General features: G+C 41.2%; 1 protein-coding gene and 1 long non-coding RNA gene across 2 annotated transcripts in view; both read right to left on the bottom strand.

The window, feature by feature from the left end:
- hs3st4 (heparan sulfate (glucosamine) 3-O-sulfotransferase 4) overlaps positions 1–27,727 on the bottom strand; it is a 111,215-nt gene that overhangs the window by 42,153 nt on the left and 41,335 nt on the right. The gene's annotated exons all lie outside the window — the stretch shown is intronic.
- On the bottom strand, positions 5–4,498 carry LOC144901871 (uncharacterized). The gene is made up of 2 exons (XR_013630005.1): positions 3,685–4,498; positions 5–2,880 (listed from the first exon to the last, which is right to left on the bottom strand). It is a non-coding gene; the product is annotated as an uncharacterized LOC144901871 (long non-coding RNA).

The following is a 27,727-nucleotide window of genomic DNA, read 5'->3' as shown; positions in this document are numbered from 1 at the left end:
CATATTTTTACCAACGAGCACCCAATCCGCTAAACTGCTCGATGATAGATAACCTGCAAAGATTAACAACCATTACAGTAAAAAAAAAAAAATCACGCACAGATTATAAAATATCAATCATTACAAATGCAAAAATCTGGAAATTCGAAGAGCAGCAACTGAGCCCCCCACCCCCCCTCAAATCCCCCCCCACCCCACTCACTCCGCTTTAATCCGTTAAAACCCAACAAATTCGGGGGAATTAGGTAAACTAATGCCATCCTTGACCATCCGAGTGGAGCCTAACTGATGCCAGTCAGCAGGCAGGATGGAGGGTGGGGGGTGGGGGGGGGGTTGCTAAATTAAATGATTCACTGTTCGAGATCATCACGTTACCTGTCCGGTTCTTTTGAAGCAATGTATGGGAAACCTACAGCCTGTGTGCCAAATATGGTTCATGAGCGCTGAAAAATATACATGTGTTTCCTGGTTGACTATGGTGTATTATTATTCAATAAATACACGTTTTCGGTACTATTGTAGGTACTACTGTGGTTACTAGGTATCAGTAATGTTACATTTATGAGACACCAGTGGAGAAAAATAAGTTATCCTCATATTTAGTGTGGAAGTGGTAAGTTATTGGCGTGTTACTTTGTCTTTCTTCACCATTCTGCTTGAAAATCTGAGTTTAGAATAGAATTAGTGTAGGCTAAGTAGTTAGCTAAAACTTTTTTTTTTTTTAATTTTTTTAATGGAAAATATAATATATAATATATAATAATGGAAAATATAACATACAAGATGGACTCTGAATAGAATGACGGTCATTAAAAACTTCAAAGTTCATGCCATCTCAATACACTTTTATGCATTATTAGAGACCTCAATACATGAAATAACACCCCTATAGTTACTTTTACAATCCCTATATAACCCAATATAGTAGACATAATGGAAATTATAACACATAAGATGGACTCTGAGTAGAATGACGGTCATTCAAAAATATTTGAAGTTCGCAAAATTTGCGCACATAAAGGCTAAAACTTTTTTTTTATTTTTTTTATTATTTTTTTATTTTTTAATTTTATTTTTTTATCCCTGCAGTGATCCGGTAGCCTGCGCATGAGATCAGTTCAGCAGTGTGGTTAAAACGAAGAATAACAGCAGGTTAACGTGACTATAGGGGTGTTATTTCATGTCTGCAGGGCTCTAACAACAGTTCTAAAATGTTTTCTGTGCTTTAACAATGAAGATAGTTTATTAATATTGCATCATACTTCATGGAAATTGACTTATTGGAGTTGCGTATGGAAGCTAACTAAATGAGGTATGACTAGTAGACACGTTCAATCACATTTGAGGTCGTGTGAGAGAAGGATTCCTGAATTGGTTTTGATTTGAATCTAAAGTCAGGTTTTCCTTACGTAAGATGCTCTTGTCTGTCGAGCTTCAAACCAGCGCTGCAGGGAAATTCTGACGCAAGCCCGATCACTAATTTAAAGTAGTGATGTCAAACATTTCTGACGACTCTTATACCCCCCACCCAATCCCACCCACCCGCCACCCATGTTTGCATGTGCGTACTCTAAAGTACTCCATCCTATGCGTTTCCGATTGATTTGTCACGTCTCGGTGACAAAGAAAGGTTGTAAAAATAGAAGCGAGTGATCAAAGGCACATCTGGAAAAGGAATGAAATATCATCAGATCCGCCGTCGACGTCTGTCGAAAAGGAAACTATAAGCACAAAGACACCCCCCCCCCCACCCTCTCTGAGAGGCGGGTGTTGTTAAAAACAACCCGCGGTGACATACAACGCCATACATGCCCTTTTTGCAGGCTATATCAATGTTTTTCCTCGTAATTATGGCGTCTTCACACTGATGTTTATGTCATGTGACCAGGTCAGCTTTGGTGACATTTTACCTGACTTGCAAATGCAAAAGCTTCTTTTAACCAAATTGTGACTTCACCCTAAATCTTAAAAGCAGTCGTTAAAGCAAAACAGATCTTCCTTTTCTACCAGAAACTTTCCCAAAAGTGGGTCATATTCATTTTGGACATTTTGTGTCAGGCTCGAACAAATCAGCTAATCCCTTCCTAGTTAAAGGCAGACAAGGACGCACGTATGAAAAATTGATGGGGGGGTTAAAAATAACCTCTTCCTGAACACCAATTAAACCTCTGGGTCCGACCCGTCCAAATGCTTGAACGTCATGCGGAGGATGTGCATGCAATAATCTGCAGTTGACGTCAAACGCAGCATTTTAAGGCATAAAAAAAAAAAATTATAACCTTCTCAGTACACTTTTTATGCATTATTAGAGACCTCAAAACATGAAATAACACCCCTATAGTAACTTTTACAATCCTATTTCCAATTGTAGTAGACATAATGGAAAATATAACACATAAGACGGACTCTGAATAGAATGACGGTCATTAAAAACTCAAAAAATAATTGAAGTTCATGCCATCAAACGCAGCATTTTAAGGCATTATTTGTAAAGCGGCAACTCCCAACAGAAGTTCCTTGAACTGGGGGTCCTTCTTTGGAAAGGGAATATATTTGTAGTTTGAGCAGATAAAAAAAACGTGTTTATAACCTTCGCAATACACTTTTTATGCATTATTAGAGACCTCAAAACATGAAATAACACCCCTATAGTTACTTTTACAATCCCTTTTACCCAATATAGTAGACATAATGGAAAATATAACACATAAGATGGACTCTGAATAGAATGACAAATGAGTTGTTCAAAACCCAAACAATAATTGATGTTTTTTGGTAATTGGTTAATTGTTCCAGACCTGACCGTGATAGGTGAATTTCCTTGAAGTAGGAGTCCTTCTTTGGAAAGGGAATATATTTGTAGTTTGAGCAGAAAAAAATCTTGCTTATAATCTTCTCAATACACTTTTTATGCATTATTAGAGACCTCAAAACATGAAATAACACCCCTATAGTTATTTTAACAATCCTATTACCCAATATAGTAGACATAATGGAAAATATAACATACAAGATGGACTCTGACTAGAATGACGGTCATTAAAAACTCAAAAAATAATTGAAGTTCATGCCATCAAAAACACAGCATTTTAAGGCATTATTTGTAAAGCGCCAATCTTCTCAATACACTTTTATGCATTATTAGAGACCTCAAGACATGAAATAACACCCCTATAGTTACTTTTACAATCCCTATTACCCAATATAGTAGACATAATGGAAATTATAACACATAAGATGGACTCTGAATAGAATAACAAATGAGTCGTTCAATACCCAAACAATATTTGAAGTTCATAATTCCAGACCTGACCGTAATAGGTGAATTTCCTTGAAGTAGGAGTCCTCCTTTGGAAAGGGAATATATTTGTAGTTTGACCATATAAAAAAAAACTTCTTTATAACCTTTTCAATACACTTTTTATGCATTATTAGAGACCTCAAGACATGAAATAACACCCCTATAGTTACTTTTACAATCCCTATTACCCAATATAGTAGACATAATTGAAAATATAACACATAAGATGGACTCTGAATAGAATGACAAATGAGTCGTTCAATACCCAAACAATATTTGAAGTTCATAATTCCAGACCTGACTGTAATAGGTGAATTTCCTAGAAGTAGGAGTCCTCCTTTGGAAAGGGAATATATTTGTAGTTTGACCATATAAAAAAAAACTTCTTTATAACCTTTTCAATACACTTTTTATGCATTATTAGAGACCTCAAAACATGAAATAACACCCCTATAGTTATTTTAACAATCCTATTACCCAATATAGTAGACATAATGGAAAATATAACATACAAGATGGACTCTGACTAGAATGACGGTCATTAAAAACTCAAAAAATAATTGAAGTTCATGCCATCAAAAACACAGCATTTTAAGGCATTATTTGTAAAGCGCCAATCTTCTCAATACACTTTTATGCATTATTAGAGACCTCAAGACATGAAATAACACCCCTATAGTTACTTTTACAATCTCTATTACCCAATATAGTAGACATAATGGAAATTATAACACATAAGATGGACTCTGAATAGAATGACAAATGAGTCGTTCAATACCCAAACAATATTTGAAGTTCATAATTCCAGACCTGACCGTGATAGGTGAATTTCCTAGAAGTAGGAGTCCTCCTTTGGAAAGGGAATATATTTGTAGTTTGACCATATAAAAAAAAACTTCTTTATAACCTTTTCAATACACTTTTTATGCATTATTAGAGACCTCAAAACATGAAATAACACCCCTATAGTTACTTTTACAATCCCTATTACCCAATATAGTAGACATAATGGAAATTATAACACATAAGATGGACTCTGACTAGAATGACGGTCATTAAAAAATATTTGAAGTTTGCAAAATTTGCGCACATAAAGGCTCAGTTATGTTTTGGTCTTCAATCGACAGCGCTGCCCTCCGACAGACGGCAACAACAAGACTTTATTACTGTATTAAGTCCCGCTCCATCACGTATCTGCTATACCAGGGGTCAGCAACCTGCGGCTCCAGAGCCGCATGTGGCTCTTCAGCCTCTTTATTGTGGCTCCCTTTGCGATGCTTGAATATTTTTAACACCCGAGTGGGGAAAATGCACGTCTTTTGTAATGAGTTTTAAAAAATCCAACTTTGTCTGAGACCATGAATGCATCCTGAGTGAGTTCTGACTGCTATCCAGTTCAGTACATGAAGAAAAACAAGTAATACTTACCTACAAATCTAAAAAATAAATTCGAGATAATTTAAAAACAGCGGCATGGGAACTTGTTTTTACGTTTACAGTAGTTTACACATACATTTATGTAAGTTTATCTCCAATACTAGCAAGAGTACTCCAACTCGTCTTTTCTTATCTGAACTACTTTGATACCCCCAAATTCCCTCCAATGTTGTTTTAAACATACTATATGTTTTGCGGCTCCAGGCTATTTTTCTTCAGTGGGCATTGGGTAAAATGGCTCTTTTCATAGTAAAGGTTGCCGACCCCTGTGCTATACATACGTCTTCAAAGGGGGAGTCATTTTACTTCATTTAGTTTTATTGTACAGCGGTGTGAGTGCGTGCAAAGCAGCGAGCGTGTGAATGAGTGGCTCTAATTTGCCGTAAAAGCATACATGACAAATGGCGATGGCAGGGTCGTTATGACGAGAGCTTGAATCCCAGCTTTTTGCCAAGCAAGCAAACAAAAAGCCATCAGTGTTTACACGGAATTTAATGAGTCACAGAAGCGTGGAATATCCTCTAATTTGTAAGATATTCTCATCCTGCATTTGGCTTTGATGCTTTTGCTTCACCCCCCTCCCCAAAAAAAAAAAAAAAAACATGTAATACCTCACTTTTATTGTATCAGAAAACGCTTTAAACGCGGCATCATGACCAAATTTCTATTTCCTGAGATTGCTGACACGTCCTTGATGCTAACTCCCACTTGTTCATTCCTGTGACAGCTAGGCTGAGCTACCGGAGGGGGGGAAAAAATGATTAAAGATGTCAGAACAAACCTACAGCCTGTGTGCCAAATATGGTTCATGAGCGCTTTTAGTCCGGACTGAAAAATATATGTGTGTTTCCTGGTTGACTATGGTGTATTATTATTCAAAAAAATACAAGTTATAGGTACTATTGTGGTCACTAGCTATCAGTAATGTTACATGTATGAGACACCGGTGGAGAAAAATAAGTTATCCTCCTATTTAGTGTGGAAGTGGTAACATTTTGGCTTGTTACTTTGTCTTTCCTCACCATTCTGCTTGAAACTCTTGAGTTTAGAATAAATAAATTGTCGGCTAACTAGTTAGCTAAAACTTTTTTTTTAAATGTTTTTTAATTTTTTTTTTTTTTAATTTTATTTTTTTATCCTTGCAGTCATCCGGTAGCCTGCGCATGAGATCAGTTCAGCAGTGTGGTTAAAACAAAGAATAAAAGCAAGTTAACGTGACTATAGGGGTGCTATTTCATGTCTGCAGGGCTCTAACAGCAGTTCTAAACGGTTTTCTATGCTTTAACTACGTATGAAGATAGTTTATTAATATTGCATCCTACTTTGTGGAAATTCACTTATTGCTGTTGTGTTTGGAAGCTAACTATTTTTTTTTTATGCCTGCAGCGATCTGGTAGCCTGCGCATGAGATCAGTTCAGCAATGTGGTTAAAACTGTAAAAAAAAAAAAAAAAAAAGTACATTTTAGGGGTCGTTCTTTGCATTTATTTTTCATGTGCATTTCCAAAAAGTATATAAAGCTAACCTCTTGTGCTTGCTCAGCATGCTCACACTTTCTAAAGCAATTGCCTTTTGTGCTAGCATTCAATTCGCACACAAAGCAAGGCAGCGGCCTACCTTCTCAAGCTGTGAAAGAAACGCCAAGGTGAAGCATCTACAAAGACGTGGTAATAATTCATAATTTCATCGCAATCAGAATGAAAATGGAGCTCTTTAGGTTAGTTAGACCAGGGGTGCTCATGCTTTTGTCAAAGATCCATAAATAGGTATATTACATATACTGTGTACATGCATATCAGAATGTATGTCACAGTCAAAATGATCTACCTCTAAGGATAAAACATATAATGTCATCATTATCATTATTGCTATTAATAGATTGCAGATAAGTCAATTCCAAGTCAGACAGCGTAGAAGAGTGTAGCATGTAGAAGGTTACGTAATATAGGCACATATAGACAAACAACCATTCACACTCACATTCAAGGAGTTGTTTTTCATATTCATATTTTGGTACATGTTTGTATATTTGAGTGTGAAGTTGCTGTGTGATGACTTAAGTGACTGTTGTATTGTTATATAGAATATTTTTATACACTATACTGTTATATACAATCACAGGGCACATATAGACAAACAACCATTCACACTCACATTCATACCTATGGACAATTTACGCTAATTAACCTAGCATGTTTTTGGAATGTGGGAGGAAACCGGAGTACCCGGAGAAAACCCACGCATGCACTGACATTGTACTCGGGTCTCCTAGCTGTGAGGCCTGCGCGCTAACCACTCGACCGCCGTGCAGCCCGGTTCCAAATATGAAAATTGTAAATAATTAATGCTGTTATATGTGTAAAGAAATAATTTTGAATGTGAGTGTGAATGGTTGTTTGTCTATATGTGTCCTGTGATTGGCTGGCCACCAGGTGTACCCCGCCTCACGCCCGAAGACAGCTGGGATAGGCTCCAGCACTAGGTAGAAAATGAATGAATGTTGGCATAGTAGATAATTGAGCTGTCACAAAAGCAAAAGCAAAAAATTGTGTCAAAATTTTTTTTTAGTTGGGAGCTGATATTTTCCTGAAACTTACTTATGTTTTACTGCTGATTACTAAAAAACAGAAAAAGGTAGAAACCTGTTATTCTGATGAAAGACTAATCTAAGTCTAATCGATATTAGACTCTCGTATAGCCATCGAACATAACATTTGGTGAATGACTGATTGAACGATCAGTCCAATCGTCATGAAAATCAAAGCAACACATTAAAAAGGTGTCGGCCATGGGCACATTCATCCATAACCAGCCTCTACAAGTGAACATATAGCTTTTGTTATACAAATAGGCATCTTAATGCTGAGTTAGTTCATCCATAATCAGAATAACAACAATAAAAGTTGCATTTATGTGTCGCTCGAGACGTCGGTTCACCACAGCATTGAATCAGGAGGGGAGCTTAATGCGAGCTGATTGATGTCATATGAAGTTGTGACATGAGTGACACATGCGATTGACCTACTGCTCGATCATGATTGACGTAATGGGCACCCTTGGGTTTGACAATAGCATAATAGAGTAACACGGCCATTTTTTTTTCCCATGACTGGAAATAGCATTAGTGATAAAAATGCTTTTTTAGACATGCTAGCATACATGTAATACAAATAAAGTTTTATAATGATTAGACAAATGGTCACTTTTCACCAATTAGTTGTGCTGGTTGGCAGCCATTTTTTATTTTTTTTTTGGTGGGGAAATTAGCATAATTAGCATAGCGCAGCAGCAAGAGTACAGTATCAGTTAAGCAGTACAAAATAAACAATATAGAAAAATAAACAATACAAACAACCCAAGTCTTAACAAAATCAACAGATTTTCCCAGAGTTATATACGATACAGCAGGGGTCTCAAACACGCGGCCCGCGGGCCAAATGTGGCCCGCCGGACACTAGTTTGAGGCCCCACGCCTCGATATGAAAGTTTAATGTTAGTTTGATATGGATGCTGTATGGTATCATGTACCCAGAAAAAAATTATTACATTTAATTAATGTTCATGTTAAAGGTTAAATAACTGTTAATAGTTATCCTCCCTATCCGTGTGGAAGTGGTAAGTTTTTATTAGCTATTCAAGTTTAAAGGAAATAACTTGAAGGCTACCGTTTAGGTCGCTAGCTCTCTAGTTTTGCGAGTTAGCGTGCGTCTCAAGACCCTGCAGTTGCGCAATATGTTGTAAATAAAAAAAGTATAAATGTGACTATAGTCGTGTTTTGTCATGTCTACAGGGCTCTAATAATGCTTTGTTAATTTTTATCTGAAAAAAAATAATTTGTCTACCCACCAACTATATGTGTTTTTTATTATTTGACGTTTATTATTATTATTATATTTATTTATTACTGATTGATTGATTTTTAGTCTTGATTTGTTTATTTATTTTTCATCTTATTTTGTGCAGAAAAATAAAAATTAAAAAAAAATATTTGAGAACAGTGGAATGTTTTATCAGAGCTTTTATTGTCGAAAATCGGAACCAAAGCACTGAAAAAGTTTGTATATTTTTCTGTTTTTAATAAATCCATTTAAATAAATCCGCCTTGCCCAGACCCTAGCTCCAGTGGCCCCCATGTAAATTGAGTTTGAGACCCCTGCAATACAGTATGTAGATAATATGAAACGAGATGACACATATGACCAGTCTATACACTGAGATCTTGCTAGTGAGTTAATATGAGGCATTATAGAAATACTTCACATAGAATTTAATATATTGCATTTAGAGCTCTTAATATTGCAAATGGAGGTTGATCAGATATTGCACTTGGTGACTTGACTAAACAGCCTAAATGTTACATTGATTATTTTGAGTAATTTCACTTGTAGTGGAATCAAACTTTGGGGTTTTAATGACAGTGTCAAGATGTGTATGTGTCAGAAAAAAATCATAGCACAGGCAACACCGTAGGGGTGCATATTTTGGCAAATTTTCACCCTTGAAGTGGAAGAGTTACGCCATTTTTTTTTCCCCCCACATGACTATGTTTAGCAATGGAAATGTGCACTGAGAAGGCATAAATGCGCGCCATCATCACCTATTTGCACTCAAGTTATGACGAGAGTGTGTTCCACGCACGGTGTCAAACCCGTCCTCATTAGCCGGCATCTTCATTAAGGCTGAAGGGTGTCTTGCTCAGCCCGTGTCACAGCGCTGTCACCCGCACGGAATAGGTGAAGCCGGGCTCCCTAATGAAACATTTGCATCCGCAAAACAAACCTTTTTGTTCTTTTTCCCCCGACTTGTCAGCATGAGCCGTGTCGCGTTCGCCGCGGTTGCAAAAAAAAAAAAAGTGGCCCTGCTGCGCCTTAAACGAGACAAGATCAGCCCCCGTGGAGAAGAAGCGGCAGCCACAGTCTGCGTCGTCCCTGACCTTCTAATGATGGAGTCGCAGGGCCGGCATGCCAACCTTGTCTCCAACTGCAACTCCAGCCCCCGAAGTCTGAGAAATGAGATATGAGCGACTGCTAAGACTGTGGCTGCACCGAGACTCATTTCACTGTAGCACGTCGAGCTGATAACGCAATCCCTCTGACATTAGGCGGCTCGCTGCCTGTCCATTTTAATTACCTGGGAAACTGCAACCCAAACAGTATTCGCGTAGGCTCGGCTGTCTTGCGATTGTCATTTTGGAAAGATAGGGCGGGAAACTGTCAAGTAGGCTAACCCCTCTCTGAGAAGGCACATAGATTTGCAGCTAATCCGGATGGGAGAGTCAAAGCACAATGGATAAACACTGAATGGAACTGAGCAAGCAAACAATCTCAACTGCTGCTCAAAGTAAACGCCCCCGTCACATCGCATCAATGTTTCGAAATCGTCCACTCACAAAAAAAGAAAAAAAAAAAAAAAAACTCGGACTGCAGGGTTACATCCTGTGTTGCTATGCTGTAACCAACCCTTTATTTATATAGCACATTTTATATAAACAAATAAAATTAAAAATTAAAAATTAAAAATTAAAAATTAAAAATTAAAAATTAAAAATTAAAAATTAAAAATTAAAAATTAAAAATTAAAAATTAAAAATTAAAAATTAAAATATAAAAAGAATGTAATTAAAAAAAATAAAATATAAAATATAAAAATAAAAATAAAAATAAAAATAAAAATAAAAATAAAAATAAAAATAAAAATAAAAATAAAAATAAAAATAAAAATAAAAATAAAAATAAAAATAAAATAAAAATAAAATAAAAACTATAAATAAATAAAGTAAAATTGAATTTAATCCAAAACTAAAAGATCAATAAAATAAATAAAATAGTAAAATAGATATTAAAATATTAAAAACAAGAAGCAAAGCAATAAAAGTATAAAAAATAAAACCAATTAAAATAAAAGAACTAAAAGACACAGGACCATATAATATTACGATTATAATATACTATTTTAGGACAAAACACCCTTTTTTTGGCCTTTTTTCCTAACCAATCCAATCCACTTTATTTATATAGCACATTTTATATAAATAAATGAAATAAAAAATAAAATAAAAATAAAAACATTAAATAAAATACAATAAATAAAGTAAAATTGAATTTAATCCAAAACTAAAAGATCAAATATTCCTATCCAATCCAATCCACTTTATTTATATAGTACATTTTATAAACAGAGTTTCCAAAGTGCTGCACAGACTAGTAAAATAAAAAATAAAAAATAATATACAATAAATAAAGGCAAAATTTGAATTTAATTCAAAACTAAAAGATCAAATAAGAAATAAAATAGTAAAATATTAAAATATTAAAAACAAGAAGCAAAGCAATAAAAATATATAAAAATAAAACCAATTAAAATAAAAAAGAACTAAAAAGGCAAAGGACCATACGACTCACTCAGAGTTAAAAGCCAGAGACTTAAAAGACAAGAATTAAAGCTTTCAATGTTGGGGGTCCTTTTATACTTGGGAGGGGGAGAGAGTTCCATAGCTTGGGGCCAACCACTGAAAAGGCTCGGTCCCCCCTGGTCTTAAGTCTCGTCTTGGGCACCATAAGTTGGAGCTGGCCCTCAGACCTCAGTGACTGTGCTGGAGAGTAAATTCGGATGAGGTCCGATATGTATTGGGGGGGGGGGGCAGCTCATTCAACGCCTTAAAAACAAACAATAAAATCCTAAAATCAATCCTAAAGCAAACAGGCAACCAATGCATGCCTTTTTGGTTCCTGTTCAAAGCCGTACCGCAGAGTTCTAGACTAACTGTAAGCAGTAGGAGAGACTTTCACCACGTCTATCAAAAACCAGGCCGAGCCCTTTTAAACTTTAAAACCGTAAAGCTCATCATTTTACGACATACACATGCCTCCAACAACGGTTCGGCACCTTCATGTCATTTTAAAGTCCATCAAACAGACGTGAAGTATAAAAAAAAAAAACACGCGGCTTTATAGTCACTAACACATAAAACACACACTCAAAGCAGTTCAGCACCATGGATAGCGACCACTTTAGCTATATCAACTGTGAGCCTGTATGAGGAGCTTAAAGTTCACTAAAGCGGCCCACATGTTCACAGAGACAACTTCAAAATGAAGTACTATCACTATTGGCCTACTCGGCAGTATATGAAGTATACGAATGACCAGCCTTGCACACCACAAAGTTGTTCATGATGCTCCGTATGCCCGTTTTCTTTCATTCTCTATGGACAAGAAGTGTATAACCTTAATAATTAAGTCATTTCTTTAAAGGAAATCATCTCATTTGCCCTAAATTAGTTAAGCTTGAGTTTCACAGGAAGTAGTCAGAGGCAGTGAATCATCTTAATGTTGACACCTTACTCACACATCATAAACCAACACAAGCTTATCAAGCCAATACTTGCAAAATTATACAAATATTATACAACCTGCAAGGCAAAACTGTCAGAGTAATCCCTCGTTTATTGTGGCTGATTCGGATGTGATAAGTGTTTACAACCTCCAGTTTTGACATTAGAGCCCTGTAGACATGAAATAACACCCCTATAGTCACCTTTATACTAGCATTACACAATATAGTGGGCATAATAAGGGCAAATAATTGTGTGTTGCTATGAATATGTTCTTTAAATGAGCAGAATAAGTGACAGGAAGTGACATCGAGGGTTCAGTAAATAGCCTTAGAAACTGTAAAAAAAATGGCATATCTGTTTTTTTACGAAACTGAGCTAGCAAAAGAAGCAGACCTTTTGCTTATGTAAGGGATACACATTCAAGTGTAAGACATTATAAAAAAAACAACTGTACAATTGATATGCTATTGAAATTCACATACAATTCCCTCCTTTGGGGGTCCCAAAACCCCCAAAATCCCCCAAAAAAGATGTTCAAGCATGTCAAGACCCTGATGATTGCTTTTGTAGGCCACAAGATCCAATATAAGATCTTTAACTGAGCAGAATAAGTGACAGGAAATGACGCCGAGAGTTCAGTAAATAGCCTTAGAAACTGTAAAAAAAATAAATAAAAATAAATAAAAATCTCTTATATGTAGTCGCATCGTTTTTTTGTTTTTTTTTAACGAAACAGCTAGCAAAAGAAGCAGACCTTTTGCTCATGTAAGGGATACACATTCATGTGTAAGACATTATAAAAAAAACAACTGTACAATTGATATGCTATTGAAATTCACATACAATTCCCTGTTTTGGGGGTCCCAAAACCCCCCAAATCCCCCAAAAAAGAGGCTACAAGATCCAATTATTAAAAAAAAAAAAAAAAAAAACCTTAAACTGTATTATGGAAAGCAGGAAGTGAACAAATGTAACAGTTACTGATTGTAAAAGTACCAGATGGAGGGGTAGGATTTAATAAGCTTTGCTTCTTCCTACTCCTTTCGGACATGTGGAACTGTGAACTGATTATGTGATGCATTCAATTGTAATTTGATGCATGTTCAAATGAAATAATACCATTACCATTGAAATTCACATACAATTCCCTGCTTTGGGGGTCCCAAAACCCCCAAAATTCCCCCAAAAAGATATTCAAGCATGGCAGGACCCTGATGATTGCTTTTGTAGGCTACAAGATCCAATTATTTTTTAAAAAAAAACCTTAAACTGTATTATGGAAAGCAGGAAGTGAACAAATGTAACAGTTACTGATTGTAAAAGTACCAGATGGAGGGGTAGGATTTAATAAGCTTTGCTTCTTCCTACTCCTTTCGGACATGTGGAACTGTGAACTGATTATGTGATGCATTCAATTGTAATTTGATGCATGTTCAAATGAAATAATACCATTACCATTGAAATTCACATACAATTCCCTGCTTTGGGGGTCCCAAAACCCCCAAAATCCCCCTGATGATTGCTTTTGTAGGCCACAAGATCCAATAGAAGAAGTTACTTAGTGCTTTTGTGTCTTCTCATGGCAGCAAATTGCCTTTTTTTCCCCCGGTTAATGTTGTGCATCTGCAAACATGTCACGCACTAATGGCTTCATTAATTATTCTGTTGGATCAATATTACACAAGGTTCCAAACAATGGTGTATTCTGAATAGCAATCAGCATCTTTTTGCTATCGGTGGTTAAAGTAAGACAACAAGGCCACGATAAACGACTGGAAAGGATCATCCCATTTCCCTGGTTCGCTGTTATCTTAGTTTGGTGTGTTCATGTCCACTTGCATTATGTCTCTGCAGAGGAGATAGCAGGAGTGTCACTGGAGGCTCGCCCGAGCACTTCAGCGACCCCCCCTGTCTCTGTTCTTCATACGCTCTTTGACTTGCTCTTATCCAAGTCAAACACGCCCAAAGGTTATCTGCCCACATCATAAGCAGGTGATAGCACCTTGAACGCAGCACGAGTCAGACATCAGTGGACATTTTAGAACAGAATTCCTCCCAAGGTGTGTTTTGTTTTGTTTTCTTTTTTTTTTTTTTTTTTTTGAGTCCAGTAAACAACATCCTAACAGCAGCTCTACTCTTCGTCACTAAACTGTGATTTTCACAAAAAGTGAACCAAAATGAATCTCGGGAGAGACAAGGGAAAAGAGTGTTCATGTGGCAGAGAAGTTGAAAAGAAAGCGGGTTTACTAGAGTGAAGCAGACTTTCCCCCGGCACCAGCAAATGATCCTTTACGCTTTGAAATGTGCCAGCACAACTTGAGCTGGAAAAACAGCCTTTTACAGGCAAAGTGGGCGCTCAATGAAAGATGGAAAAAAATACCACAAATATTTCTATCATTTGGGGGGGAGGCGGGGCACAATGATGTACACACAATGTTGGGCACATTACTTTAAAAAAAAATTAATTAGCTATAGTTACTGCTCAAAAAAAGTAACTAGCAAAAGTAACTAGTTACCTAGTCAACTATTGCCCCCCCCCCATAATCTACATTATGTACAAAACATTGAGGTTAAAATAGTGTCTTAGTACTTCCAATTAGCAAACGCTGTTTGGACGTGCTCCAAACACCCACCCACCCAAGTTCTCTGATTGGTCGAAAACGCCATCTTACTAAACTTCAGCCAATCCTTGTCGCTTATATGCTCTAAACACCCGCCCACTCAAGTTCTCTGATTGGCCGAAAATGCAATTTTACAAAACCGTGAGCCAATCCTCGTTGCTTTATGTGCTTAAACACCCGCCCACCCAAGTTCTCTGATTGGTCGAAAACGCCATCTTACTAATCCTTAGCCAATCCTTGTGGCTTATGTGCTCTAAACACCGCCCACTCAAGTTCTCTGGCTGAAAACACAATTTTACAAAACCTTAGCCAATCCTCATTGCTTATGTCCTCTAAACATCCGCCCACTCAAGTTCTCTGATTGGCCGAAAACACAATCATACTAAACCTTAGCCAATCCTCGTTAAGAAGATTGGATTAGGTTAGGTTATCGTTTAGATTAATCTTAGATTAATCTAAGATTAATCTTAGTTTTAATCTAAGCTTAATCTTAGATTAATTTTAGATTAATCTAAGATTAATCTAAGATGATCGTAATCTTGGAGTAACTTTAGATTAATCTTAGGTTATCTCACCCCCTCCCTTGTCACTCTGCGACACTCACACTCACTGCGATGCAGATTAGTTATGACGTCGGTGATCTATTTTTAGTGTCGAAAAATGCTAACGGTGTTATGCCGACAGTAAAAGTAATTAGTTGGATTACCCGTTCCCGAAAAAAGCGTTACTCTTACGATGCCGCACTCTTCTCCAGCGGATATCTGCAGCTGTGTGTCGGACGTAAAGGCATAAACCTGGGGCTCACCTGTTGGGAGGCGTAGCAAGCGAATAGCACAGACAACAAATGTGAGACGCTAGCTAAGAATCACCACTCGAGTTCCCTCAGAGAATAAAGTCGTGACACCGAGTAATACGTCGGACTCGAACATCCGCAATTCCTTTTTAATATGCTAAAAGGAACATTTCATCCCGCTCTTGAAATATGGGAACGTAAAAGCAACCTCTTCAAAGTGAGCACAAAGATTCATCGTGCCGCTATAGGGAAGCGCTTCCATGCCGTGGTGCCTTCAGGGGGGGCCTGTAAAGAGAAGCTTTGTGATATATTAAGATTGTGTGACGTGACGTGCTGCGGCTAATGTTCGCTACATTTAACACTCCGCATCCGAGCAGTCCTGCCGGAGTTGAATAACATCTAAGAGGTTCGGTCCAAGCCATTCATGAAGAGAAGACGCTTAAACGCTCCGCTTTCCTTGCATGCAAGCTTCATTGTAAATGCATCGCTTGTACGACGGAAGGGTAAAAAAAACGACGCACCGTCCTTCCTGTACAAGTTTTTTTTTTTTTTTTTTTTTTTTTACACAATACCGTCACTGCTCCACATGTTGTTTTACACTTGAAGTCGGCGCACCAACAAGTCGCCTTTGATTGTCGTGGAGGAAAGAGGAGAGGCGCTTGTCGGTACAAATGTGCTCATGCTGTGTTTCACTGATGTGTCGCAGGTTTACGACGGATAAAAAAAGGCTCGAAGGCATCGCGGAGAACGTTATCGAGCCCTTTTTAAAATATCCAAAGAGTCTCCGTTAGTTCTTAGGACTTAGTTCTCGAAGTGGGCCTAATCACGTGTGTCGGGTTGCTTTAATAATTCAAAGGTCCAACATTGTCCCCGGCTATATATTCCCAGTCCGACACACTAAATGATTCTCCTCCTGCCTCCGCTTCTTCTATTAAAAGCTTTTCCAGCGGTTTAAGACATTTGGGCATTCAGCGGGAAAAAGCAGCAGGGTTAAATTTTTAAAAACGTTACCCCCCCTCTTGGTTTATTTATTATTTGCGGCCTGTACTGTCCCCCCCTTTGTGTCGCCCACGCTTGGCCCCCGGTGCAGCATAGCGTATACCGGGGCCGAGCTTATATGAGACAAATGCTTCTAAAAGCTTCGATGAAATGATGGGATGGATGAAGCTTGTTCTTGCACACGTGTGTGTGTGTGTACTTGTACTAACTTGTACTAACTTGTACTAACTTGTACTAACTTGTACTAACTTGTACTAACTTGTACTAACTTGTACTAACATCATCAGCCAAAAATGATTGCTGTATCATGTTTTTTGTCTGTACAGTGGTATTGGTACTTGGTATTGATGCTTTTCTATAGGTCGACCAAGTACTTCCACCAGGTACTACAGTCGGTAGTATTTGAATGCCTGGTACAACTAAAGGTACAGTTGTTAAGGGGCCGCACCCTGGCTTAGCGGTTAGCATGGGGTTTTGCACCCTGGCCTAGCGGTTAGCATTGGGGTTTCGCACCCTGGCCTAGCAGTTAGCATGGGGTTTCGCACACTGGCCTAGCGGTTAGCATTGGGGTTTCGCACCCTGGCCTAGCGGTTAGCATTGGGGTTTCGCACCCTGGCCTAGCGGTTAGCATTGGGGTTTCGCACCCTGGCCTAGCGGTTAGCATTGGGGTTTCGCACCCTGGCCTAGCAGTTAGCATGGGGTCGCCACCCTGCTCTAGCGGTTAGCATGGGGTTTCGCACCCTGCTCTAGCAGTTGGCATGGGGTTTCGCACCCTGGCCTAGCGGTTAATATGGGGTTTCGCACCCTGGTCTAGCGGTTAGCATGGGGTCGCCACCCTGGTCTAGCGGTTAGCATGGGGTCGCCACCCTGGTCTAGCGGTTGGCATGGGGTCGCCACCCTGGTCTAGCGGTTGGCATGGGGTTTCGCACCCTGGCCTAGCGGTTAATATGGGGTTTCGAACCCTGGTCTAGCTGTTAGCATGGGGTCGCCACCCTGGTCTAGCGGTTAGCATGGGGTCGCCACCCTGGTCTAGCGGTTGGCATGGGGTCGCCACCCTGGTCTAGTGGTTGGCATGGGGTCGCCACCCTGGTCTAGTGGTTGGCATGGGGTTTCGCACCCTGGCCTAGCGGTTAATATGGGGTTTCGCACCCTGGTCTAGCGATTAGCATGGGGTCGCCACCCTGGCTTAGCGGTTAGCACAGGGTCGCCACCCTGGCCTAGCGGTTAGCACGGGGATCCCCACCCTGGCCTAGCGGTTGGCATGGGGTTTCGCACCCTGACCTAGCGGTTGGCATGGGGTTTCGCACCCTGGCCTAGCGATTGGCATGGGGTTTCGCACCCTGGCCTAGCGGTTGGCATGGGGTTTCGCACCCTGGCCTAGCGGTTAATATGGGGTTTCGCACCCTGGCCTAGCGGTTAGCATGGGGTCGCCACCCTGGCCTAGCGGTTAGCATGGGGTTTCGCACCCTGGCCTAGCGGTTAATATGGGGTTTCGCACCCTGGCCTAGCGGTTAATATGGGGTTTCGCACCCTGGCCTAGCGGTTAGCATGGGGTCGCCACCCTGGCCTAGCGGTTAGCATGGGGTTTCGCACCCTGGATTAGCGGTTGGCATGGGGTTTTGCACCCTGGCTTAGCAGTTAGCATGGGGTTTCGTACCCAAAGGGTCCCCGGGCCGCCATTTGGGCACCCGTCTGCTCAGAATATTTGGATTCTTTATTTGTATTTTTTGTCTCATCACATTCTTGGCGGGGGGGGGGGGGGGGGTAGAACATCTTCTTCCAGAGGTTGAGAATAAAAGGCAAAGCAGGATAAAAGCGCCGTCTGTCTCCGCTATATTGGAAATTACACACAACGCCGTCAGAATGTCTAATGAACTTCCTGCGGTTCCTCCACGCTAACGGTGATCAAGCTGATTTCATTCCGTCGGCCTTTGACTAATTATTGATTGTCCCAAGAAAGGTGGGCTGTACAGAGCCCACAAAATGGCTGCTAATTAGTATTTCTGCTGCTCGGGTAACATCCTGCCTTGCTTTTATTTATATGCACGGCTGTCCGACAATGCGGGAGGATTCTTCTTCTTCTTCTTCTTCTTCCCGGCGCTGATAACTGGCAGCCGAAGCGTAAGCTGCTACCTGAAGCTTTATTTTATCTTCCCTCTTAAAGCCGTTAACGAGCTGAAATTACTAATGTTTTCAATTACGGCCAGTTAAATTAATAACCTGCTAGCAATCTTAGTTTTTCACCCTTACGGATGCAGCAGGGGAGGAGAATCTCCCCTGAAGGCGCACCGTGCATGACAATTGTTCCACTTCCATATTCGCCGTACGCCGGCGTTATGATTCATAGCAAGACGCCGCCGTGAAATAAAATGCAAGCAATATTGCCAGAGGATAAACGGCAGAAGGGCCAACATGAAAAGATTTCCAACATTTAAGTTTAATACGTTCATTGAGCGTCCGGCTGTGATTTGTGGTCCAAAAAAAAAAAAAAAACACAGATACAAGATTCAAAACACTCCACAACATCACAGGACACGGATCTATGAAGCGCTTCCAAAAAGCATTCCGATAAAAGATGCGTGCTCATCTTATCAACTTGGCTTCTTAATTATGAATAAACTAGAAATGCTAACGCTAGTTCAGCCTCCGATGTGCTGCTTCACTCCATCACGGTTTTCCAAATTTATTTCAATTCGATGTTGTTTTGTAGTTGAATACGTCCTTTTGTTATTAAAATAATGCATATTTAAGCAAATGTTATATTTGTGACTAAATAAAAGCATTGAAGTAAATAGAAGGCATTCAGAAGATGCATTCAAAGGCATATTGTTTTATGTAGTATTCTACACGGGTCACTAGGTGTCAGTAATGTTATTGATGAGACAAAACCGACGCAGGAAGTACTGTGCCTTAGGAGGCGGGACACAAGTGTTTTTGGTATTTTGTCAGAAAATAGTACACATATTGTCCAAACTTGGTATTGATGCTTTTCTATGGGTAGATCAAGTACTTCCACCAGGTACTACAGTACAGTAGTAGTATTTGAATGCCTGGTACAACTAAAGGTACAGTTGTTTGGGTCGAATTAAGGGGCCACACCCTGGCCTAGCGGTTAGCATGGGGTCGCCACCCTGGTCTAGCGGTTAGTATGGGGTTTCGCACCCTGGCCTAGCGGTTAGCATGGGGTCGCCACCCTGGCTTAGCGGTTAGCATGGGGTTTCGCACCCTGGATTAGCGGTTAGCATGGGGTTTTGCACCCTGGACTCGCGGTTAGCATGGGTTTTTTGCACCGTGGCCTCGCGGTTAGCATGGGGCTTTGCACCCTGGCCTAGCGCTTAGCATAGCATGGGGTTTCGTAACTTGGCCTAGCGGTTAGCATGGGGTCGCCACCCTGGCTTAGCGGTTAGCATGGGGTTTCGCACATCCTGGCTTAGCGAATAGCATGGGGTTTCGCACACTCTGGCCTAGCGGTTAGCATGGGGTCGCCACCCTGGCCTAGCGGTTAGCATAGGGTTTCGCAACCTGGCCTAGCGGTTAGCATAGGGTTTCGCAACCTTGCCTAGCGGTTAGCATAGGGTTTCGCAACCTGGCCTAGCGGTTAGCATGGGGATTTGCACCCTGGCCTAGCGGTTAGCATGGGGTTTTGCACTCTGGTCTAGCGGTTAGCATGGGGTTTTCCACCCTGGTCTAGCTGCTAGCATGGGGTCGCCACCCTGGTCTAGCGGTTAGCACGGGGTCGCCACCCTGGTCTAGCGGTTAGCATGGGGTCGCCACCCTGGTCTAGTGGTTAGCATGGGGTCGCCACCCTGGTCTAGCGGTTAGCATGGGGTCGCCACCCTGGTCTAGCGGTTAGCATGGGGTTGCCACCCTGGTCTAGCGGTTAGCATGGGGTCGCCACCATGGTCTAGCAGTTAGCATGGGGTCGCCACCCTGGTCTAGCGGTTAGCATGGGGTTTTGCACCCTGGCTTAGCGGTTACCTGTTTAGTTTCCTGAAAAACGTTCCATTATTTCCGGGAAAATGTCCCTTAATTTGACCGGTACTAAGTCTGCACTGCCCTCAGTCTCCTCGTGGATAAAAGCAGCCACAGATAACGGTCAACAGTGTTGTTTGTTAGCCTTTCTTGTTCCAAGTGATGTGTTCAAAGAGGCCTGTATAGATGAGTGAAGGCGATACGACGCAGTGGAGAAGTGTCAACAGTCTCCATCTTTAGTAGCACAGGCGGCACAAGGCCATTGCTTTGTATCTCTTGACCTTGATGAACACTCCATCCTCACATCCTTCGCCACGGACTTCGGTCTGAATCCCTCCGCCATCATGAGACATCTTTGTTGTTTAAGGGTGTCGGCTGAGTGCTGCTGACATTTCCCGAGCAAGAGGCCACTTCATAGGAAATGCAAGTAGTGTAAATCGTGCAAAGCGGATGCACACGCGCGATAGAAGGAAATTTGATGCTTTTTAGAATGCGTCTTCCCAGGCGGCCGACGTGACCTCCGTCGCTCGTGGCTGACACACAACGTACCATTAAGCGGGCATCTGTTGTGGATCACTCGCTGCAAGAATGTCAACAGGACGACACTCTCCTGCCTCGACCCCCTTTCTCATTTCACAGTTCCAGGGATGAGAAGGTGCAGGGTCAGGAGTTCAAACGGCCCTGCAGTGTCTATGCGTCTAGTGGTTAGCATGGGGTTTCGCACCCTGGCCTAGCGGTTAGAATGGGGTTTCGCACCCTGGCCTAACGGTTAGCATGGGGTTTCGCACCCTGGCCTAACGGTTAGCATGGGGTTTCGCACCCTGGCCTAGCGGTTAGAATGGGGTTTCGCACCCTGGCCTAGCGGTTAGCATGGGGTTTCGCACCCTGGATTAGCGGTTAGCATGGGGTTTCACACCCTGGCCTAGCGGTTAGCATAGCATGGGGTTTCACACCCTGGCCTAGCGGTTAGCATAGCATGGGGTTTCGCACCCTGGCCGAGCGGTTAGCATGGGGGTTTGCACCCTGGCCTAGAGGTTAGCATGGGGTTTCACACCCTGGCCTAGCGGTTAGCATAGCATGGGGTTTTACACCCTGGCCTAGCGGTTAGCATAGCATGGGGTTTCGCACCCTGGCCTAGCGGTTAGCATAGCATGGGGTTTCGCACCCTGGCCTAGCGGTTAGCATAGCATGGGGTTTTGCACCCTGGCCTAGCGGTTAGCATGGGGTTTCGCACCCTGGCCTAGCAGTTAGCAAAGCATGGGGTTTCGCACCCTGGCCTAGCAGTTAGCAAAGCATGGGGTTTCGCACCCTGGCCTAGCCGTTAGCATGGGGTTTGGCACCCTGGCCTAGCAGTTAGCATGGGGTTTCGCACCCTGGCCTAGCGGTTAGCAAAGCATGGGGTTTGGCACCCTGGCCTAGCGGTTAGCATGTGGTTTTGCACCCTGGCCTCGCGGTTAGCATGTGGTTTCGCACCCTGGCCTCACGGTTAGCATAGCATGGGGTTTTGCACCCTGGCCTAGCGGTTAGCAAAGCATGGGGTTTCGCACCCTGGCTTAGCGGTTAGCAAAGCATGGGGTTTCGCACCCTGACCTTGCGGTTAGCATAGCATGGGGTTTTGCACCCTGGCCTCACGGTTAGCATAGCATGGGGTTTCACACCCTGGCCCAGCGGTTAGCATGGGGCCGCCACCCTGGCTTAGCAGTTAGCATGGGGTCGCCACCCTGGCCTAGCGGTTAGCATGGATTTGAAACGGCCCTGCAGCGTCTATGTGATTTGTGATGCTAGTTAAGTCAACTTTAGCCACTGGTCACGTCATGCATTTGTAAACGAAATACAAATATAGTTGATGAAATTTTCCAACAAGTCAAGTGCTTCCCTGAGTTTGACTGAAAGACTAAAACAATGTAATTATCTTGAGTGTGAAAGCTGAGAAATATGTGCAAAAAAAAAATCTTGTTTATAGCAGATGAGGCACTTAAAGGGCCGGCAGCGATTAAAAGTGCATAAATTTCAAGGACTAATGACAATATGACAAATAACGGCTGCCATAAAGGCATTCAGTGACATTTTTATTTTTATTAGCTTGCAACAGCCATGCCGCAAAACCAGCAAATCGATGTGAGATTTTGATGGATTTATTTTATAGACGCGCCGTCGGGCGGTTTTCATAACAAACACCACCTGCTTGCCGTCCTGCTGCAGTAAATCAACTTTTCCCCCGCTGATTGTCTCTAATAAGCACGTACAAGTCAATCAACCACTTTTTTTTTTTTTTGCTCTAAGCATATCCCCGACTCTCATTCACTCGTGAACCTGAGATCCCCGAGTGGAGCCTCTTAAATCTTTCAGCGGTATTTGCAAAATCCTCCTGAGTGGGAGCACAAAAACCACTCTCTATGGTGTAGCTGATGCATTATTAAGGCTCTAACCTAATGGTCCTAAGCTGTCTTTATATCAAAAACAAACAAAAAACAACTTCAAAATCTTAGTTAATCTTAGATTAGCTTGGTTTAGCATGTGCGACTCCTGAAATTAGAATGTAGTCAAGTTAAGTTAAGAGAAAAGTCATGAGAATAAACTAAATATTGTAGGCCAAAATATTTTTTTTAATTTGATTAAAATACCAAAAAAGTCAAACAAATAAGACAGAGTATTGAAATATGAGATTCCGATAATTAAGTCACAAATTTACAAGGATGAAGTATAAAATGTACCATAAACAAAGTCATAAATGTAAACGAATAGTCAAAACTTTACAAGGGAATAAAGTCATGATGATGTTATAATCAATAAAGTGGGAAATTTACCAGAAGCTGCAAGCCAATATTAACGGAATAAAAGTGAGATTTTTACAAATATTAAGTTGTGTTTTTATGACAAAGGTGAAATATTGCAAGATATAAAGTTACAGATTAATTTAATAATAAAAATTCATATTTTACAGAAGAAAAGTTTAAATATTTCAAGGAAAAAAAACACAAATTTGACAAAAAAAATAGTACTTCTGTTCATATTAAGTAATAGTTCGGAGTTGATTTAAAACTTTTAATGTTTTTGGCAATGGTAATGGTTTTATTTCATTTGAACATGCATCAGATTACAATTGAATGCATCACATAATCAGTTCACAGTTCCACATGTCCAAAAGGAGTAGGAAGAAGCAAAGCTTATTAAATTCTACTCCTCCATCTGGTACTTTTACAATCAGTAACTGTTACATTTGTTCACTTCCTGCTTTCCTAATATAATTGTATTTTTTTAAGCCGCTTACATAACATTTTATTTTTTATTTTTATGGCAGTTCTTATTTATGTGAGCTTTTAAACATTCATCGTCTGTGATTGGCTGGCCACCAGTCCAGAGTGTACCCCGCCTCTCGACCGAAGACAGCTGGGATAGGCTCCGGCACTTCCGCGACCCTGTCCCCGCGAGCTGTCTCAAAAGCAAAACCAAAAAATAGTGTCGAAAATTTTTCTAGTTGGGAGCTGATATTTTCCTGAAACTTTCCTATGTTCTGCTGCTGATTACTAAAGAACGGAAAAAGGTAGAAACCTGTTTTCTAATCGATATTAGACTCTCTTATAGCCATCGAACATAACAGCTCCGAAGACAGCTGGGATAGGCTCCGGCATGGAATGCATGAATGGATGAGTGGGTGAAAAAAAATCGCTAAAACTGTGTAAAAAATTACCAGAAATTAAAATATAGTATTTCCAGTTGGATTTTGAGGAAAATTATGAATGAAGTCAATGTTGAAACATTGCATTCATTTTATTTATTTTATTTTATTCTTTGCAAAATGACAACTGGATTCTCATACTGCATCTTTTTACTGTAAAATGTAGAAATTTTAAAAACTTATGAGTTATTCTCATAAGTTTTGAGTAGTCATACTATTTTTTTTTTCTTTAATGGTGTGGCGCTAATCCTCGCTGGTGAGGCCTGTAATGGAGACGGCGTGTTTATTTTGGTGTTTGGCATTCCCTGATGCGTCCCGCCTTGCCTTGCCTTGCCTGTCTGCCTCTGCCACTCGACGACCTGATTGATTACAGCCGCTGCCAGTCTTCCTGAAAGCTGCCGATATCTAATGGTGGGGGGGGGGGGCGAAATAGGGGCGTCAAGCGTGCACTAATAAACCACAAACAATAAACAACAAACAGCCATGAAGGACGGCCCCACCTTGCAGAGGATGCACTCGTGCATCATCCCCTTTTGCATTTGCATTTGAAGATGATTAAACATCTCGGCTTTTGCGAGATAAGACAGGCAAAACACTGATAAGAAGCCATCAATAGCAGGAGAACCGCTGTAAGCATAATTACTCCGCCGGCTTTTATCCTGGATGTTTGCCTTGATACATGACGACTCTCAAAAGAAGTCCAAGTCACGGCGGCGGCGGCGGCGGCGGCCTCCGAAGAAGCCGCTTACATAAAAACGGCAAATGTGTTGTGTAATTAATCCTGCCACGCGGCTCTCTCAGACCACAGAAAGCAAATTGCCGCATAATTACATGCTAAAACTTAGACAATTACAGCCGTGCTCTCCTTTCTGCAGTAACAGCTGCATAACGACATGCAAATGAGTTCAGGGGGTGGAGGGGGGGGGGGTGCTGTTATCACTTACCTATGTGAATGGCAGGCCGACATCACCGCGGGGCCACTTAACTCTCAAATCACTCATTCAGTCATTAGCGATAACAAAGACTCGCGGGTCTCTGGTGATGGAGAGTCGGGGGCCCCACGGTGCACCCGACTGATTCCATGCTAAAGGCTAAAAAAAAAACAAAAAACATCACAAGTGTGATTGACATTGATGATATCACTCATGTTATTACATGGCCGCTGTATAAAGTGTTTGCCCCCTGTTTGGCACACTTAAATGTTTCATTAATTTATTCATTTTCTACCGCTTTTCCTCACAAGGGTCGTGGGGGGTGCTGGAGCCTATCCCAGCCGTCTTCATATCAGCAAAAAAAATGTAAATATTAGTACATGCCAACAACACAACTGAACACAACTCAACTGTAAGGTTATAAAGCCATTTCCAAATGCTTTAGGACTCCAACAAACCACAGTGAGAGCCATTATCCACAAATTGCGAAAACATTGAATGGTGTTTAACCTTCCCAGGAGTGGCCGGCCAACCAAAATTACCCCGACTGATCCAAGAGGTCACAAAAGACCCCACAACAACAACATCTAAACACCTGCAGGCCTCACTTGCTTCAGTTAAGGAGCCATAAGCCATAATGAGGACATTGGGTAAAAAAAAACCCACTTTGCCAGAAAACCTTTTCATGATCCCCAAGACCTTTGGGAAAATAAGTAAAAGCAACACCCCATCATACCAACAGTAAAATATGATGGTGGTAGTGTAGTGGTCTGCTGCTGTTTTGCTGCTTCAGGACCTGGAAGACTTGCTGTGATAAACGAAACCATGAATTCTGCTCCTGTAGAAGAACTTGGTGACCTCAATCTGAAACCAACCTGGGTTCTGCAGCAGGACCATGATCTAAAACACATCAGTCCACAAAATGAAGACTTTGGAGGGGCCTAGTCAAAGTCCTGACCTGGATCCTCTTGAGATGCTGTGACCTTAAAAAGTCTTTTAAAAGCCTCCAACTTGGCTGAATGGCAACAATTCTGCAAAGATGAGAGACTCATTGCAAGTTATTGCAAACATTTGATTGTTGTTGTTTAGGTGTTTTTTTTTCGGGGGGGGGGGGGATTTCACGTTCGTTGTGTTGTCATTGATAGTCAAAGTCCGGACCTGAATCCTCTTGAGATGCTGTGACCTTAAAAAGTCTTTTAAAAGCCTCCAACTTGGCTGAATGGCAACAATTCTGCAAAGATGAGACTCATTGCAAGTTATTGCAAACATTTGATTGTTGTTGTTTTGGTGGCTTTTTTTGGGGGGGGGGGGGGGGCAGATTTCACGTTCAGTTGTGTCTGTCATTGATAGTCCAAGTCCTGACCTGAATCCTATTGAGATGCTGTGACCTTAAAAAGTCTTTTAAAAGCCCCCAACTTGGCTGAACGGCAACAATTCTGCAAAGATGAGAGACTCATTGCAAGTTATCTCAAACATTTGATTGTTGTTGCTTAGGGGTTTTTTTTGGGGGGGGGGGGTTCACGTTCAGTTGTGTTGTCATTGATAGTCAAAGTCCTGACTTGAATCCTCTTGAGATGCTGTGACCTTAAAAAGTCTTTTAAAAGCCTCCAACTTGGCTGAATGGCAACAATTCTGCAAAGATGAGACTCATTGCAAGTTATCGCAAACATTTGATTGTTGTTGTTTTGGTAGCTTTTTTTGGGGGGGGGGGGCGGATTTCACGTTCAGTTGTGTTGTCATTGATAGTCCAAGTCCTGACCTGAATCCTCTTGAGATGCTGTGACCTTAAAAAGTCTTTTAAAAGCCTCCAACTTGGCTGAATGGCAACAATTCTGCAAAGATGAGACTCATTGCAAGTTATCTCAAATTGTTGTTGTTTAGGTGTTTTTTTTTTCGTTATTTTTTAGGGGGGGGTCACGTTCAGTTGTGTTGTCATTGACTAATATTTAAATTAGTTAGAAACACCCTTGTGAATACAGTTGATATACTATCATACATATTTAGATGATGCCCGGTGGGGTACATGGTGGCCGTGTCATTTCATTCTTAGTCTGAATCCCTGCGCTGTATTCAAAACGGCTAACAACGATGTGGTTATTTCCTCGCATGAATGTTAAAGAGCATAAAAATAGGTCAGTCATCATTATTTTTAAATTCACGGGAAGCGAAAGTGAGATTTGTGCTTTCCCGAGCGCACGTGGAGGATGACTTTTCCGTAGTCGGTCCACCGCGATACCTCCTGGCGATCACTTATCAGCAGCAAAATCATCTCAGTCATTGACCTCGTGGCCAGTGGCACTCATTAGAGCTCCACGGGACAGTGATGGAGGGCGCCTTGTCCTGCAGGAAGGCTGCTCACACCGGGAGTACACGGCTCGCAAACATGGGGGGGGGGCGGGGGTGGCCAGATGAGTGTGTTCTAGCCACCGTTCTCTACCCCGCGGCTGGATTTCTGCCTGCCTTCGCATCACCACTTTCACTATCACAAGTCTTATTTTCTACCCTTCGCTGCCCTGAATGGGCTGCACTTAGTGACGTCATGGGGGCCTTTAATGGTCCCAACATAACCATGTGCATTGAGATGAAAGAATTAGCTTTCCCGAGCTATAGCATTAAGGGTCACAGCATCTTTGGTGCACTACTTAGGGTCACTGCTGC

Source organism: Doryrhamphus excisus, linkage group LG16, assembly GCF_037039965.1.
Source record: "Doryrhamphus excisus strain RoL-2023G ecotype Guam linkage group LG16, RoL_Dexc_Guam_v1.1, whole genome shotgun sequence".
Classification (NCBI taxonomy): Eukaryota; Metazoa; Chordata; class Actinopteri; order Syngnathiformes; family Syngnathidae; genus Doryrhamphus; species Doryrhamphus excisus.
Note: the sequence above shows the minus strand (reverse complement) of the source record. Positions and strands in the feature narration are given on the sequence as shown.